The sequence below is a fragment of the Carcharodon carcharias genome, chromosome 7 (genome assembly GCF_017639515.1).
Source record: "Carcharodon carcharias isolate sCarCar2 chromosome 7, sCarCar2.pri, whole genome shotgun sequence".
Lineage (NCBI taxonomy): Eukaryota > Metazoa > Chordata > Chondrichthyes > Lamniformes > Lamnidae > Carcharodon > Carcharodon carcharias.
The window spans coordinates 101,244,716-101,263,170 of NC_054473.1; positions in this window are offsets into that span (position 1 = coordinate 101,244,716).

Sequence of the window (18,455 nt, forward strand, 5' to 3'; positions counted from 1 at the left end):
AGTCGGGGGAAACATCCTATCATATCTACCCTGTCACGTGCTGTAAGAATTTTGTTTCAATGAGATAACCTCTCACTCTTTGAAATTCTAGAGAATACAGACCCAGTGTCCCCAATCTCTCCTCAAGACAATCCCACCATCCCAGGGATTAGTCTGGTGAACCTCCAAAATTATACCCTTCTTTAGATATGGAGACCAAAACTGTTCACAATATTCCAGGTGTGGTCTCACCAAGACTCTATACAATTGCAGCAAGAAATCTTTACTCCTGTTCTCAAATCCCTTTGCAATGAAGGCCAAAATGCCATTTGTCCTCTTAATTGCTTGCTGCACCTACGTGCTAACTTTGTGTCTTATGAACAAGTACATTCAGGTTCCTTTGGACATCAACATTTCCCAACATCTCACCATTTAAGAAATACTCTGCCTTTCTGTTTTATCTACTAAAGTGGATAACTTCACACTTATTCACATTGTATTCCATCTGCCATGTTTTTGCTCATTCACTTAGCCTGTCCAAGGCCTCTTGAAGCCTCCTTGCATCCTCCTCACAACTTACGTTCCCAACTAGTTTTGTATCATCAGCAAATTTGGAAATATTACATTTGGTCCCCACATCCAAATCATAATTAGATTGTGAACAACTGTGGCCCAGCACTGATCCTTGTGATAACTCACTAGTAACAGACTGCCATCCTGAGAATGATCTGTTTATTCCTACTCTCTGGTTTCTGTCTGTTAACCAATTCTCAATCCATATCAGTATATTGCCCCAATCCCATGTGCTCTCATTGTGTTTACTAACCTTCTGTGTGGGACCTTATCAAAAGGTGACAGCTCAAAAACTCCAACAGGTTTGTCAAACATGAGTTCCCTTTCATAAATTCATGTTGACTGTGCCCGATCATATCATTATGTGTCCGGTTATCACATTTGTTATAATAGATACTAACGTTTTCCTTACTACTGACATCAAACTAACAGGTCTGTAATTCTCTGTTTTCTCTCTTCCTCCATTCTTAAATAGTGGGGTTACATTTGCTACTTTCCAGTCTGCAGGAACCTTTCCAAAATCTATAGAAATTTGAAAGATAACCACCAATGCATCCACTATCTCCCTAAGCACTTCCTTCAACACTCTGGGATTTATCAGACTTCAATCCAGTTAATTTTTCGAGTACTACCACTTTATGAATACTAATTTCTTTCAGTTCCTTATTTTCACAAGCCCCTTGGTTCTTTAGTATTTCTGGGAAATTTTCTAATCTTTGTCCATAAAGACAGACACAAAGTAATTATTTAGTTTCTCCTCCATTTTCCTATTCTCCATAATAAATTCTGTAATGGACCCACACTTGTACTAACTAATCCTTTCCTTTTCACATACCTAAAGAAGCTTTTACAGACTGCCTTTATGTTTCTCGTCAGCCTGCATTCATATTCTATTTCCCCTTTCTTGATCCTCCTTTTGTTGGGTTCTAAATTGCTCCCAATCCTCATGTTTACCACTTTTTCTGGCAACTTCATAAGCCACTTCTTTGATCTAATGAAATCTTTAACTTTCCTTAGCCACAGTTGATTCCCTGTTGGGTTTTTGTACCTGAGAGAAATGTATATTTGCTGTTTATTATGGCACAGCTGATGGTAAATGCTGAGCTGCTCAAATCCCAAAGGGAAACTTGAAACAACTGCCACAACTGTTTTGCAATTTGTATAAATTTCGAAATGCTGCATTGAATTCAGTAATAATAAGACCACCAAGTCTTATAGGTTCTTATAAACATTTATTAATAGAAGAAATTATTTTAAGTACACACATAAATCTACAAATTACTACTATGATACCTCCTAAAACCCCTAATTAATCTAATTTCCAGTTACACTTTTGTTAAGGCAACAGTACGACACATATATTGTAAAATACCCAGGCAAAGAAACACGATACCCTGAACAATCCAATTCAAAGTGAGTTTTCTTAACTTTAGTTCTTTGTAGACAGCAGCTTGAGGCTTAAATGCTAGAGGTTTTTCACACTTGTTAGATCTTAGAATTCCTCCCTTGCACACAGCCTTCTCTCCTTTATACATATTTTCCCCTTTGAATGCAAATTCCCATTGTTTCACTTTGGACTTTATGAGTAAAATTTTTCGGTTGGTTGGCGAGCGGGCACACGCCCAGCCCAACCGAGCACACGCCCGGCCCGACCAAGCATAAAATGACGTATGATGACGTCGGCAAGCGACCAGACATCATCATGCACTCACGTGATATTTCTGTTGGTGGGTGTGTGCCAGAGTTGGCAGCACGCCCGCCAACAATTAAAAGGTCTATTAAGGCCATTAAAAAGTTAATTAAAATACATTTTTTGCTGCCCACCCAACCTTATGATTGATGGGCGGATGAAAACGCCAAAGGTCTTTTGCACCTTTTTGGAAACCTCATCCATGGGTGGGATGAGGTTTCCAAAAACAAATAAAAATAAAATAAAAACTTTAATTTTTCATTAATAACATGCCCCTGCTCATGTGACAGAGTCACATGAGGGGACATGTTTCATTACCTTTTTATTTTTTTAATTATTTTTTTCATATACCTTCTTCTCCCTGAGGCAGCTCTCTGCCTCAGGGGGATTATGTCGCGCACACTCGCACCCATGTGCGAAGTTCCTGCTCGCCCCACTCACCTCCCCTTCACCTGCACAGGTAGCGCTCAACGCTGCTGCTTGTGTTTCACGCTGGGTGGGCCTTAATTGGCTCATCAGCATGAAATTGCCTTCTGGGCTCGATCGCAGGTGGTAGTTGGCATCCCAACCTCCTGCGCCTGCTCCTGCTGAGCCTGCACGCCAAAGGCAAAATTCTGCTCTGCCTCTCTAATAATAAAAAATCCATCAAAGTACCAATTTTACCAGTAACCTTTGGGGAAAATAAACACACTGTTACTTAACTTCTCCTGGCTATGTGAAACATTTCAGTCCCCGCTTTGAAATCAAGCCAGTCTGGTTTATTTAAAATATAAATGTTCCCTTTATACATTACATTCTAAAACTTCCCCCATGTTTACCTACTTAACATTTCAAACCTAGCTTATCTGATACATCAAAGCCTTCAGACCAGCTGCCTTTAATTCAATTAAGTCCCACACACACACACATAGACACAGACCCCACTATTACTCTACTTTACAATAAATTCCAATAACATTATGAAAATTATTATATCTTCCTGACATGTAGACCATGTAATATTTCTTTAAATATTAACCATTGCCCATCTACCATCAAAACTCTTGGTGTATGTTCCCAATCCACCATAGCCAACATGCGCCTCATATTTTGATAGTTTTCTTTATTCAGGTTTAAGACCCTAGTTTCAGAATGAACTATATCATTTCCAAACTTCATGTGGAATTCTATCATATTATGGTCACTATTTCCTAAAGGCTCCTTTACAGCAATTAGCCCTTTCTCATTACATAATACTAATTCCAAAATAGCGCAATCCCTTGTTGGTTCTTGAACATGCTGTTCCAGAAATCCATCTCATAACACGCCAAGAATTCATCCTCCACAGCATTAGTGCTAATTAGGTTTACCCAGACTATGTGTAAATTGAAGTCACTCATTATTACCATAATTTCACATGATTTACCTTATGGTGAGCGAAGCGTGAATTCAGATACAGCACCTTTAACTTTTTCTTTTTAACATTATTCCACAGTCTGATCCTATTTAATGCTTGCCTTCGCTTCATCTACCTTCTAATTTTACTTTTACTTTTCTACCTCCCATTACCAGTTTTGCTTCCTTCCAATCTGAGCTCCATCTCAAGTTCCCATCCCTCTGCCAATCTACTTTAAACCCTTCCCAACAGCACTAGCAAAACTCCCTGTGAGGATATTAGTGTCTGTCCAGCTAAAATGCAACCCTCCCATCTTGTACCTGCCCCAGAACTGGTCTCAATGCCTTGGGAATCTGATGCCTGCCCCCCCAACACCAATTCTACAGGCAATTGTTCAATCGCTCAATCCTCCTATCCCTATGCTCACTAACACGTGGCACTGAGATTACTGTTATTGAGATCCTGCTTTTTAATTTGTTTCCTAACTTCCTAAAATCTGTTTTCAAGACATCATCCCTCTTCCTACCTATGTCCTTGGTACCAATGTGGACCATGACCTTTGGCTGTTCAGCCTCCCTCAGAAGAATGTCCTGTAGCTGCTCTGTGACACCTTTGACCCCGTCACCAGGGAGGCTGAAAGGAGGCACTGCTATGCCTGGTTCTTGGAAATGGGACGAACCAAGTTATTCAAATGTCAGTGAGAGAATATTTAGGTGACAATGATCATTGTATCATAAGGTTTAGATTAGTTATGCAAAAGGACTAGGAACAATCCAGAGTAAGAATAATTAACTGGGAGGAAGCCAAATTCAATAGCATAAGAATGGATCTGACCCAGATCAATTGGAGCCAAAGATTGGAACATAACTAGACAACAGGCTACCTTTAAGGAAGAGATAGTCCGGACACAGTCAAGGTATATTCCCATGAAGAGGAAAGGTAAGGCAAGCATTTTAGAGCACCCTGGATGGTGGATGAGATAGAGAATTAGATGAAGAAGAAAAAGTGTGCTTATGACAGATGTCAGGTGGATAATACTACCTGGTTGAATATAGAAGGTTCAGAGGAGAAGTAACAAAGCAGTTAAAAGAAGCAGAGTGACAGTATGAGCAGAGACTGGCAGTTAACATAAAAGGGAAGTCAGAAGTCTTCTATAGACATATAAATAGTAAAAGGATGGTAAGAGGGGGAGTGGAGCTGATTAGGGATCAAAAAGGGGATTTACACATGGAGGCAAGGGGCATGGCTGAGGGGTTAAATGAATATTTTGCATCTATCTTTACCAAGGAAGAAAGTGCTACCTAGACCATGGTGAAAGAGGAGGTAATTCAGACACTAGAAGTGTTTGAAATTGATATGGAGGAGATATTGACTAGGCTTAATGTACTTAAAGTTGATCAGGCACCGGGACCGGATAAGATGTATCTGAGGATACTGAGAAAGTGAGAGTGGAAGTAGCAGAGGCACTGGCCACAATTTTCTAGTCTTTCTTGGACTCAGGGGTGGTCCCAGAGCACTGGGGAATTGCAAATGTTACGTCCTTGTTCACGAAAAGGCATAGAGATAAGCCCAGCACCTACAGGCCAGTCACTTAAACCTCGGCGGTGGGGAAGCTTCTAGAAATTATAATTCAGAACAAAATTAATAGTCACTTAGTTGAATGCAGGTTAAGTAAGGAAAGCCAGCATGGATTTAAAGGCAAATCATGTTTAACTAATTTGTTGGAGTTTTTTGAGGAAGTAACAAAGTGGGCTGTTGAGGGTAATGCAGCTGAACTGGTGTATGTAGACTTTCAGAAGGCATATTATCAGGTGCCACACAACAGACTTGTGAGAAAAGTTATAGCTCATGGAATAAAAGGAACATTAGCAATATTGATACAGAATTGGCTGAGTGGCAGGAAACAGGGAGCAGTGGTTAATGGATATTTTTCAGAATGGGGAAAGTTGTGCAGTGAAGTTACCCAGGGTTCACTGTTGGGACCCTTGCTCTTCCTGATATACATTAATGACCTAGACCTTGGTGTACAAGAAATAATTTCAAAATTTGCAAATGATGTGAAACTTGAAAGCATTGTGAGATCAGTCGTGCAGAACTTCAATGATGTAGACAAGTTGGTGGAATGGGCAGTCAGGAGCAGGGGGACCTTGGTGTATATGTGCATAAGTCATTGAAGGCGGCAGGACACGTTGAGAGAGAAGTTAGTAAAGCAAATAGTATTCTAGACTTTATTAACAGTGCACAAGCAAGGAAGTTATATTAGCTTATATAAAACACTATAAAACCTCAACTTGAAATTTGTGTCCAGTTCTGGGTGCCACATTTTAAGAGGGATGTCAAGGCATTGGAGAGAGTGCAGAAAAGATTGACAAGAATGGTCCTAAGGTTAAGGAACTTCAGTTACATAGATAGATTGGAGAAGTTGGGACTGTTCTCCTTGGAGAGGAGAAGGTTGAGAGGAAATTTGATAAAGGTATTCAAAATCATGGGTCTGGGCAGGGTAGATAGGGAGAAACTGTTCCCATTGGAAGGATCAAAAATGAGAGGACACAGATTTAAGGTAATTGGCAATAGAAGCAATGGCAACATGAGGAAAAACTTTTTCATGCAGTGAGTGTGGAGGAGAGGCAAGATTTGATCAGAGATAGTCAGCATGGCTTTGTCAGAGGGAGGTCATGCCTAACAATTTTGATTGAATTTTTTGAGGAGGTGACTAGGTGTGTAGATGAGGATAGTGCAGTTGATGTTGTTTATATGGATTTCAGCAAAGCCTTTGACAAGGTCCCACATGGGGTACTTATAAAGAAGGCAAATGCACATGGGATACAGGGTAATTTGATAAGGTGGATTCAAAATTGGCTTAGTTGCAGGAGACAGAGGGTGATGACAGAAGGATGCTTTAGTGACTGGAAGTCAGTCTCCACTAGCATACCACAGGGATCTGTGCTGGGTCCCCTATTATTTGTCATTTATACAAACGACATAGATGACTTTGTGGGGGTAGGACTAGTAAGTTTGTGGATGACACAAAGATTGGCTGGGTGGTTAATAGTGAAGTTGAGTGTCTTGGGCTACAGGAAGATATAGATGGGATGGTCAAATGGGTAGATAAGTGGCAGATTGAATTTAACCCTGAAAAGTGCGAGGTGATACACTTTGGAAGGAGTAATTTGACAAGGAAGTACTCAATGAATGGCATGACACTAGGAAGTTCTGAGGAACAAAGGGACCTTGGCATGTGTGCCCATAGATCTCTGAAGGCAGAGGGGCATGTTAGTGGAGTGATGAAAAAGGCATATGGGACACTTACCTTTATCAATTGAGGCATAGATGACAAAAGTAGGGAGGTCATCTTGGAGTGTATAGAATCTTAGTGAGGCCACAGCTGGAGTACTGTGTGCAGTTCTGGTCACCACATTATAGGAAGGATGTGATTGCATTGGAGGGGGTGCAGAGGAGATTCACCAGAATGTTGCCTGGGATGAAACATTTAAGTGATGAAGAGAGGTTGGATAGACTTGGGTTGTTTTCATTGGAGCAGAGAAGACTGAAGGGCGACCTGATCGAGGTGTACAAGATTATGAGGGGCATGGACAGGGTGGATAGGGAGCAGCTGCTCCCCTTAGTTGAAGAGTCAATCACCAGGGGGCATAGGTTCAAGGTGAGGGGCAGGAGGTTTAGCGGGGATGTGAGGAAAAACTTTTTTACCCAGAGGGTGGTGACGGTCTGGAATGCATTGCCTGGGAGGGTGGTGGAGGCAGGTTGCCTCACATCCTTTAAAAAGTACCTGGTTGAGCACTTGGCACGTCATAACATTCAAGGCTATGGGCCAAGTGCTGGTAAGTGGGATTAGATAGGTAGGTCAAGTGTTTCTCACATGTCGGTGCAGACTCGATGGGCCGAAGGGCCTCTTCTGCACTGTGACTCTGTGAAAGAGTGGTTAGAGTCTGGAATGCACTGCCTGAGAGTGTGGAGCACTGTCTGAGAGTGTGGAGGAGGCAGATTCAATCAAGGCATCCAAGAGGAAATTGGATTATTATGTGTGAAGGAAGAATATGCAGGGTTATGGGAGAAGGTGACAGAATGGCACTCATTCAGATAGCCGGTATAGACACGACAGGACAAATGGCCTCCTTCTGTGCTGTAACAATTCTGCAATTCTGGGCATAATCTCTGCATCACACATATCCTGGGGCACTGGCCCCTCCATTTATGCTATAACATCATACTTGCATGTAATTACCTGCCCATGCAGTTCACCAACCTTAGTTACCATTCCTTGTGCATTTATGCACATGAACTGTAAACCTAATTTAGAATTGCATTCACAATTACTGTGGCCCCATCTAATACCTTATCCTTTCTTACTCTGATGTGCTCTGCCTCTCCCAATCCTTTGTATACCTTGATTCTCTTCACTATTGCTACATCCTGATTTCTATCACTCTGCCAAGTTACCAGGCATCACTGACTGTGACACTGGATGTCCCCGGGTGTGACACTGAGGCCTGGATTTTAGTGGTGTCTGAACTGTAGTGTTTAATGTTAAATATGTCTACATCATCAGTAATATAAGATTATATGACAACAGAGCTTTACTGAGGAGTGGCAATGTGTGAAACCTTGTCCTGTACATAGTTAGAAAAATGTTAAAAGGTAAAGTTTACCAACCGCCTTGCCTCCAGCAGCCTCTGTCAACCCTGACCAAGGACAACATAAGCTAAGGCTTAATAGATAATAGAGGAATGACTCCAGAGCTATTCAAAAATGGTGGGCAGTACCAGATTCCAGGATTTCTGCTCCCATTCCCAGTATCCCCAGTTTTTGCTGGCACAGGATAAGGGTGTGGTAGCGAACCCACAACCTGCACTTCTGACTTACCTGCTCCATTGCGAGGTAGGCATCTTCAAGCCCCATGCTATTTTCAGGGATTCAGGACAGCTTCTCCATGACTCATGGCTCATGGATCTTGGAAGATTCCTGAACTATAGTCTGGACTCGGGAACCTTTTGAAAGGCACCTTCTACAGGTGTTACCCATGCTCCCTGCCCTCCCATGCTAACATGCCCCCACCCACTCCAAAAGGCTCTCTCATTCCCTCCATGCCCACTCAGTATATACTATGTACAGAATCAATGACCCCAAGAATAACAATGATATGAGTGGAACTGCTTAGGAAAAAGCACCCATTCATAATGCTATGAAAAAAAAATTGTGTTCCTCCAATCTTATGAAAGCGTCAGTCAAAAAGTATTAATACCAGAAATTTTAAGCACAACACACTTCTTAATCTGGTGTAACCTTGAGACAGTGAGAAAACAGATCACAGAAGAAAAACTTATAACCACATGAAGGTGTCAATGAAACAAAATCAATAGCTTCATCTTCCCACTCACACGATCCTTTTATGGGTCTGGGCTCACAATCAAATTGGTGAATGGGCATGGAAGGACCATGAGTTGACATGGGGGCTCTAAGAAGCCATGGGGGGTGCTTTGGGCTATCATGGGAGCACAGAGATGGCAAGGGGAGTGGGTGGGGTAGGAGGGGGGGGTGGCTAGAGGGATTAAGATGTAAGCAAACAACTGGGACAAAGTCTCAAAGAACCAAGGGGGAGCCTTTTCACCAACTTGCCTTGGCAGTCAGTCACACTTGAGGCCACCTCTGATTTGCTTCCGAGGCGACGGGCCTGACTCATTTCGCACACCCCTTCCCCCAGAGTGAAGATCCCACCATCAGGAAGGTTTCTACCAAGGCAGGTGCAGCACGCAAGAAACTTCCCAGCTCGAGATACTTGGTGGTGAAAATCTCGACTTGGGGGTCTCTGGGTAAGGTACACGGGGCCTCTGGGAATGACACCCAGAGTCTCTGGCTAAGATGCCATGTGTGATAACGGGCATTCCTGGGTGAGATACCATTTGTGAAAAGGGGTGTTCTTGGTGAGATACCATGGGTGATACAGGTGTCCCTGGATGAAACACCATGTGTGATACTGGGTGTTAGCGGGTGATATACCATGTGTGATAAAGGCTATTCCAGGCTGAGATGCCAAGTGCAATAACGCTTGTTGCGGGGTGAGATACAATGTGTAAATACGCATCTTCTTGTGCGAGATACCATGTGTGCTACATGGGTGTTCCTGGGTGAGATACCATATGTGATAAAGGGTGTTTCTGCGTGAGATATCATGTGTGATAACGAGTGTGATAATGGGGGTTCCTGGGTGAGATACTGTGTGTGTTAAAGGGTTTTTCTGGGTGAGATACCATGCATGATAAAGAGTGTTTCTGGGTGAGATACCATGTGTTATAACGGTTGTTCCTTGGTGAGATACAACATGTGCTACTAAGTGTCCCTGGGTGAGTAACCATGCATTATACTGGGTGCTTCTGGGTGAGTTATCATGTCTAATACTGAGTGTGGTAACGGCCATTCATGTGTGCGACACCCTGTGTGATAAAGTGTGTTTCTGGGTGACATAACATGTGCGATAAAGGATGTTCCTGAGTGAGCTACCATATGTTATAAATGGTGTTCCTGGGTGAGATACCATGTGTGGTACAGGGTTTTCCTGGGTGAGGTACCATAGAAACATAGAAACTAGGAGCAGGAGTAGGCCATTCGGCCCTTTGAGCCTGCTCCGCCATTCATTATGATCATAGCTGATCATCCAACTCAATACCCTGGTCCCACTTTCTCCCCATATCCTTTGATCCCTTTCGCCCCAAGGGCTTTTTTTAACTCTGTCTTGAAAGTATACAATGTTTTGGTCTCAACTACTTTCTGTGATAATGAATTCCACAGGCTCACCACTCTCTGGGTGAAGAAATTTCTCCTCATCTCAGTCCTAAATGGTCTACCCTATATCCTCAGACTGTGACCCCTGGTTCTGGACTCCCCCACCATCGGGAACATCCTTCCTGCATCTACCCTGTTAGAATTTTATAAGTATCTATGAGATTCCCCCCTCATTCTTCTGAACTCCAGCGAATGTAATCCTAACCGACTCAATCTCTCCTCATATGTCAGTCCCACCATCCCAGGAATCAGTCAGGTAAACCTTCGCTGCACTCCCTCTATATCAAGAACATCCTTCCTCAGATAAGGAGACCAAAACTGCACACAATATTCCAGGTGTGGTCTCACCAAGGCCCTGTATAATTGCAGCAAGACATCCCTGTTCCTGTACTCGAATCCTCTAGCTATGAAGGCCAACATCACATTTGGCTTTCACAGCCATATCTCCTTTCTCAATGACTGTCTCCGTCTCCGACTTACCCCACGTGGATTTCAACTGAAATTCCACCCCTCATGTTTCGAACCCACCCAGGATTACAGGTATCTCCGGGACATAAAATGTTTCTCGGACTGCTGTTCCCGTCACATTCTGAAATCCACACTCAGTGCCATGCGCCGCCATATGAACACACTCGACCTCTCCCTCCAGCAGCACCGCCGTACCCTTTTTCAAAGCTGCGCGTGCCCCCAGTTTCATTTTATCCTTCGGCTCATCCGACGCCTCAACAAGAAACTTTTTCTCTTTCTCTCAAGTGCTAAGGAACGCAAGCTACAACAACTCATCGACACCAACACCCATCTAGGACCCCCCACCCCTGCCTGTTCCTCCGTCCCCACCCTTTCTTCCAATCCCAACCCCAGCCGTGTATTCACTATACCCCCTGACCTTCCCCTCTCCGATGCTGAACGCTCAGTGCTCAGCAAAGGACTTAGTTTCATACCCTTACGCCCTCACCTCAATGAATTTCGGGCTCGGCATGATACTGAACTCTTCTTCCGCCGTCTTCGTCTCCGGGCTCACTTCTTTGGGCAGGAGTCCTCTCCCAGTTCAACGGATCCTTTTACCCATCTCCAATATTCTCCCTCCACCTGGACCCCTCCCTCTGGATTCTTACCTTCTCTCGATCTTTTCATTGAGAACTGTCGGCGCGACATTAGTCGTCTCAATTTCTCTGCTCCTCTCACCCATTCTAACCTGTCTCTCTCTGAACTTACTGCACTCCATTCTCTCAGGTCCAACCCTGACATTGTCATCAAACCCGCTGACAAGGGTGGTGCTGTTGTTGTCTGGCGCATTGACCTCTACCTCGCGGAGGCTGAGCGTCAACTCGCAGACACTTCCTCCTACCTCTCCCTGGACCATGACCCCACCACTGAACATCAAGCCATTGTTTCCAGGACTGTCACTGACCTCATCTCCTCTGGGGATCTCCCTCCCACAGCTTCCAACCTGATAGTCGCCCAACCTCGGACGGCCCGCTTCTATCTCCTACCCAAAATCCACAAACAGAACTGCCCCGGTAGACCGATCGTCTCAGCTTGCTCCTGCCCCACAGAACTCATTTCTCGTTATCTTGACTCCCTTCTCTCTCCCCTTGTCCAGTCCCTTCCCACCTACATCCGTGATTCCTCTGACACCTTACGTCACATCAACAATTTCCAGTTCCCTGGCCCCAACCGCTTACTCTTCACCATGGACGTCCAATCCCTCTACACCTCCATCCCCCACCAGGATGGTCTGAGGGCCCTTGGCTTTTTCCTCGAACAGAGGCCCGAACAATCCCCATCCACCACTACTCTCCTCCGTCTGGCTGAACTTGTTCTCACACTGAACAATTTCTCCTTCAACTCCTCTCACTTCCTCCAAATAAAAGGTGTGGCTATGGGTACCCGCATGGGCCCCAGCTATGCCTGTCTCTTTATGGGGTATGTGGAACATTCCTTGTTGCAGTCCTACTCTGGCCCCCTTCCACAACTCTTTCTCCGGTACATCGATGATTACTTCGGTGCCGCTTCATGCTCTCGTCAGGACTTGGAAAAATTTATTAATTTTGCTTCCAATCTCCACCCCTCCATCATTTTCACGTGGTCCATCTCTGACACTTCCCTTCCCTTCCTTGACCTCTCTGTCTCAATCTCTGGTGATAGACTGTCCACCAATATCCATTACAAACCCACCGACTCCCACAGCTATCTCGACTACAGCTCCTCACACCCTGCTTCCTGTAAGGACTCCATCCCATTCTCTCAATTCCTTCGCCTCCGTCGCATCTGTTCCGATGATGCTACATTCAAAAACAGTTCCTCTGACATGTCCTCCTTCTTCCTTAACCGAGGTTTTCCACCCACGGTCGTTGACAGGGCCTTCAACCGTGTCCGGCCCATCTCCCGCGCATCCGCCCTCACGCCTTCTCCTCCCTCCCAGAAACATGATAGGGTCCCCCTTGTCCTCACTTATCACCCCACCAGCCTCCGCATTCAAAGGATCATCCTCCGCCATTTCCGCCAACTCCAGCATGATGCCACCACCAAACACATCTTCCCTTCACCCCCCTTATCGGCATTCCGTAGGGATCGCTCCCTCCGGGACACCCTGGTCCACTCCTCCATCACCCCCTACTCCTCAACCCCCTCCTATGGCACCACCCCATGCCCACGCAAAAAATGCAATACCTGCCCCTTCACTTCCTCTCTCCTCACCGTCCAAGGACCCAAACACTCCTTTCAAGTGAAGCAGCATTTCACTTGCATTTCCCCCAACTTAGTCTACTGCATCCGTTGCTCCCAATGTGGTCTCCTCTACATTGGAGAGACCAAACGTAAACTGGGCGACCGCTTTGCAGAACACCTGCGGTCTGTCCGCAAGAATGACCCAAACCTCCCTGTCGCTTGCCATTTCAACACTCCACCCTGCTCTCTTGCCCACATGTCTGTCCTTGGCTTGCTGCATTGTTCCAGTGAAGCCCAACGCAAACTGGAGGAACAACATCTCATCTTCCGACTAGGCACTTTACAGCCTTCTGGACTGAATATTGAATTCAACAACTTTAGGTCGTAAGCTCCCTCCCCCATCCCCAACCCCTTTCTGTTTCCCCCTTCCCCTTTTTTTTCCAATAAATTATAAAGATTTTCCTTTTCCCACCTATTTCCATTATATATAAAAAAAAAACCACTAGAGCTATACCTTGAGTGCCCTACCATCCATTCTTAATTAGCACATTCATTTAGATAATATCACCAACTTTAATTTTAACACCTATGTGTTCTATTGTACTATTGTCGTTGACATCTTTTGATGATCTGCTTCTATCACTGCTTGTTTGTCCCTACAACCACACACCCCCCACCCCCCCCTCCACCTCTTTGTCTCTCTATCTCTCCGCCCCCCACACACACACCTTAAACCAGCTTATATTTCAACTCTTTCTTGGACTCGAACGCAAGTTCTGTCGAAGGGTCATGAGGACTCGAAACGTCAACTCTTTTCTTCTCCGCCGATGCTGCCAGACCTGCTGAGTTTTTCCAGGTAATTCTGTTTTTGTTTTGGATTTCCAGCATCTGCAGTTTTTTTGTTTTTATCACATTTGTCTTCTTTACCACCTGCTGCACCTGCAACTGGTGTATGAGGACACCCAGGTCTTGTTGCACATTCCCCTCTCTCAATGAAACCGTATTCATTGCAGTGGAGAGAAAACAGGTCCAACAGGAGGGACTACCTCTACTCAGAATCTGAGAGGTATGAACAGGATACAGAAGTCCAAAAAGACAAGAGTTTAAGAAGTCAGAAGGAAAATCTACAAGACAAATCCAGTGGGGCTTTTAACACGCTCTGTTGTCCATAGCCAATGTGCTTACTACATCTTTCCACTTTGCTAAAATTTGACAATCTTTTTGTCGACTTATTTGTCATATCCTAATTCCTTATATTAATCAGACAAATGCTTCCCTGCACAAGTCTATACTGACTGTCCTTGATTATTACGTGCCTTTCTAAATTATGATTTGTACTGTGTCTCAGAATTTTGCCAATAATTTTCCCACCACTGAGGTTAGGCTGACTGACTAACATCGTCTATCCCTTCCTCCCTTTTTAAACAACTTTACAATGTTAGCACTCCTGCAGTGCTTTGGCATCAGGTCTGTAGCCAGAGAGTATTGGAAAATGACAGACAGAACTTCCATTTTATCTCCCTGGATTCTCTTAGTTCACGAGGATATATTTCATCTAGGCTAGAGATTTGTCCATTTTGAAAAATGTTAAACGCATTAAAATTAATCATAAAAACAAAGTGCTGGAAAAACTCAACTGGTCTGGCAGCATCTGTGGAGAGAGAAAATCAGTTAACATTTCGAGCCCGATATGACTCTTTTTCAGAAATGTGATGGGTTTTATGTTGTTGAGAAAGGGAGACGGGCAGATGGAGCAAAAGATGTGGTCAGGGATAGGCTACATGGTGGGGAGATTAAATGAAACATGGAACATAGGCAAAGATAATGATAGTATTAAAGACACAAAGCATTGGTCCAGAGTTAATAGAAGGTCAGTGCTGTCTGAAAGCAAAAACATGAGAACAAGACAGACTGACATGGGGGGTTGTGGCGGGTGGGGGGGGGTGCGGTGGCGGGGCGGGGATGTGCAATTCAAAATGAAGGACAAAGTTCATGGCCTGAAATTGTTGAACTCAATGTTGAATCCAGAAGGCTTAAAAGCTACTAACCAGAAGATGAGGTCTGCTTTGGAGTGATGTGTTTGACTGCAGTAGAAAGCTTCAGTTGGAGCTTGGTGACTGAGGGAGTTTAAGGGTTAAATTCTTCTAAAGTTGAGTCTTTCTTTAATTTATCAATTAACTAAAAGTTGCTGTTAGGGTTAGAAGGAGGTAAGTTTTAGTCCAGCTTTAAAATAGGGCTGATACAGGCTCCACTTGCAGCTGCAACTGGTTAATTAGACAACTGGCTTAATCAGGTTTCCAGAGGCTCAGCTCAGAGAGTATAAAAGTAGGCTACCTTGCACTGCTGACTTTGTCTGCATTGGATTGCTGTGTTTGGCTGCAGTAGAGAGCTTCAGTTGGAGTTTGGTGACTGAGGGGGTTCAGTGAGGAGGTGCTCCTTTCTTTTTCTACCTATGCTCAGAAAGAAGAGTGGCAGCCTTAATAAGTATGAACTGGTGAGTAAATTAGAAAAGTGTAATATTTTTAAACTTCCTACACTTGGATTTAACTGTGAAGTGCCAGGAATAAGGGAAATTTAAGGGCCAATATAATAAAGTAATATAAATAATCCAAAATAGAATAAAGTTAGCATAAGGGAAGCTCAGTCAAGTGGAATGCATGTCCTATAATATGTGCGAAGTCATGGACGCTCTCGGTGCCCCAGACGACCACATTGCAGGGAGTGTCACCAGCTGCAGAAACATGAGCTCCAGGTTTCGGAGCTTGAGCAATGGCTGGAGTCACTGTGGCACATCCGTGAGGCTGAGAGCCACGTGGATAGCATGTTCAGAGAGGTGGTCACGCTACAGCTTAAGGGCCTGGAGACAGAGGGAATGGGTGACTACCAGGCAGTCCAAGCAAAGTAGGCAGGTAGTGTAGGAGTCCCCTGGAGTCCCGCTCAAATTGGTTTTCCATTTTGAAAGCTAGTGAGGGCACTGGATCCTCAGAGGAGTGCAGGCAGAGCTAAGTTTGTGGCACCACGAGCTGCTCAGCTGTACAGGAGAGGAGGAAGAAGAAAGGAAGGGCTATAGTGATAGGGGTTCATTGATTAGGGGAGCAGACAGGTGTTTCTGTGGCTGTAGACATGACTCCAGGATGGTATGGTGCCTTACTGGTGTCAGAATCAAGGATGTCTCAGAGCGGCAGTAGGACATTCTTCTGGGGGAGGGTGAACATCTAGAGATCGTGGTCCACATTGATACCAATGACTTAGGTAGGAGGGGGATGTGGTCCTGCAATCAGAATTCAGGGAGCTTGGTAGAAAATTATCAAGCAGGACTAGAATGTAGCAATCTTTGGATGGCCATGTGCCAGTGAGTATAGAAATAGGATAAGGCAGATGAGTGCATGGCTGGAAAGATGGTGCAGGAGGGAGGGCTTTAAATTCCTGGGACACTGGAACTGGCTCTGGGGGAGATGGCACCTGTACCAGCTGGACGGGTTGCACTGAACAGGGCTGGGACTGACTTCCTTGAGGGGTATTTGGCTGGTGCTGTTGGGAGGGTTTTAAGCTAACTCAGCAGATGTGTGGGAACCAGGAGAGAATATTAGAGAGGAATACCAGGGTGCACACATAGCACTAAAATAGAGAATAGTAAGTTAATAGGTAAAGTTAGGGAGAAAGTAACAAAATCTAAATCAGTGTTGCATGTGAATGCACAGAGTATAGTAAGTAAGATTGGGGAGTTACAGGCGCAGATTGCCATATGATGTTGCAAGAACAGAGACCTGGCTCAGGGAGGGGCAGGACTGGGTGTTAAATATTCCTGGCTACAAGGTGTTCAGAAGAGATGGGAAGGGAAGGAAAGGAGGAAGGGTGGCGGTATTGGTTAAGGAGAGCATTGCTGTGCTGGAGAAAGAGGATGTTCTGGAGGGTTCACGGACAGAATCAATTTGGCTAAAGCTAAGGAACAAAAAGGGTGCAATTGCGTTGCTCGGCATAGTCTATAGACTGCCAACTAATGGGAAGGACGTAGAAGAACAAATCTGCAGGGAAATTAGAGATGCAGGCATTATAGAGTAGTTATAATGGGTGACTTTCATTACCTGAATGTAGACTGGGACAGTGGTAGTGTAAAGGGTGGAGAGGGGCAAAAGTTCCTAGATTGTGTTCAGGAAAATTTTCTAGAGCAGCATATGTCCAATCCAACTAGACAAGAAGCACAGTTGGACCTGGTTCTTGGAAATGAGGCGGGCGGGCCAAATAGAACAAATTACAGTGGCGGAACATTTAAGAGACAGTGATCATTGTATTGTATGTTTTAGGATGATGATAGAAAAGGACGATGGGGAAACCAGAGTAAGGATAATTAACTGGACAAGAGCTGATTTCGATGGGGCAAGAACAGAGCTGGGCCAGATTGACTGGAACGAAAGTGTTAGGAAAAAATGTAGCTGAACAATGGGCTACCTTCAAAAAAGAATTGGTTTGGGCACAGTCAAGGTATGTTCCATCGAAAGGGAAAGGTAGGACAAACAAATCCAGAGCTCCCTAGATGAAAAAGGAGATAGAAATTAAGATAAAGAAGAAAAAGTATGCCTATGACAGGTATCAGGTAGAAAATAGAATTGAGAACCAAGAGGAATACAGAGGTTCAGAGGGAGATGAAAAAGCATGTTAGTGAAACAAAGCAGAATTGTGAGAAAAGACTGGCAGCCAACATAAAGGGGAATCCCAAAGCCTTCTATAGGCACATAAATAGTAAAAAGGTGGTAAAAGGAGATTGGGGACCTAAAAGGGAATTTACACATGGACGAAGGGACCATGGCTGAGGTATTAAATGAATACTTTTCATCTGTCTTTACCAAGGAGGTAGATGCTACCCAGGCCATGGTGACAGAAGAGGAAACTGTCACTAGAAAGGTTAAAAATTGATAAGGAGGGAGTTTTAAATAAACTGTTGGTACTTAAAGTTGACAAGGCACTGGGACCAGATGAGGTGCATCCAAGGCTATTGAAGGAAGTGAGAGTAGAAATTGCAGGAACGCTGGCCATAATATTTCAGTCATCCCTAGACTCAGGGGTGGTGCCAGAGGACTGGGGAATTACAAACATTACACCCTTGTTCAAAAAATTACAGACCAATCAGTTTAACTTCAGTGGTGGGCAAGCTTCTAGAAATAATTATTTGGGGAAGAATTAGTTGTCACATTGAAAAATATGGGTTGATAAGAAGGAGCCAGCATGGATTTCTAAAGGGGAAATCACGTTTAACTAACTTGCTAGAGATTTTTGAAGAGGTAGCAGAAAAGGTTGACGAGGGTAATGCTGTTGATGTGGTGTACCTGGACTTTGTAAAGGCATTTGATACAGTGCCACACAACAGACTTG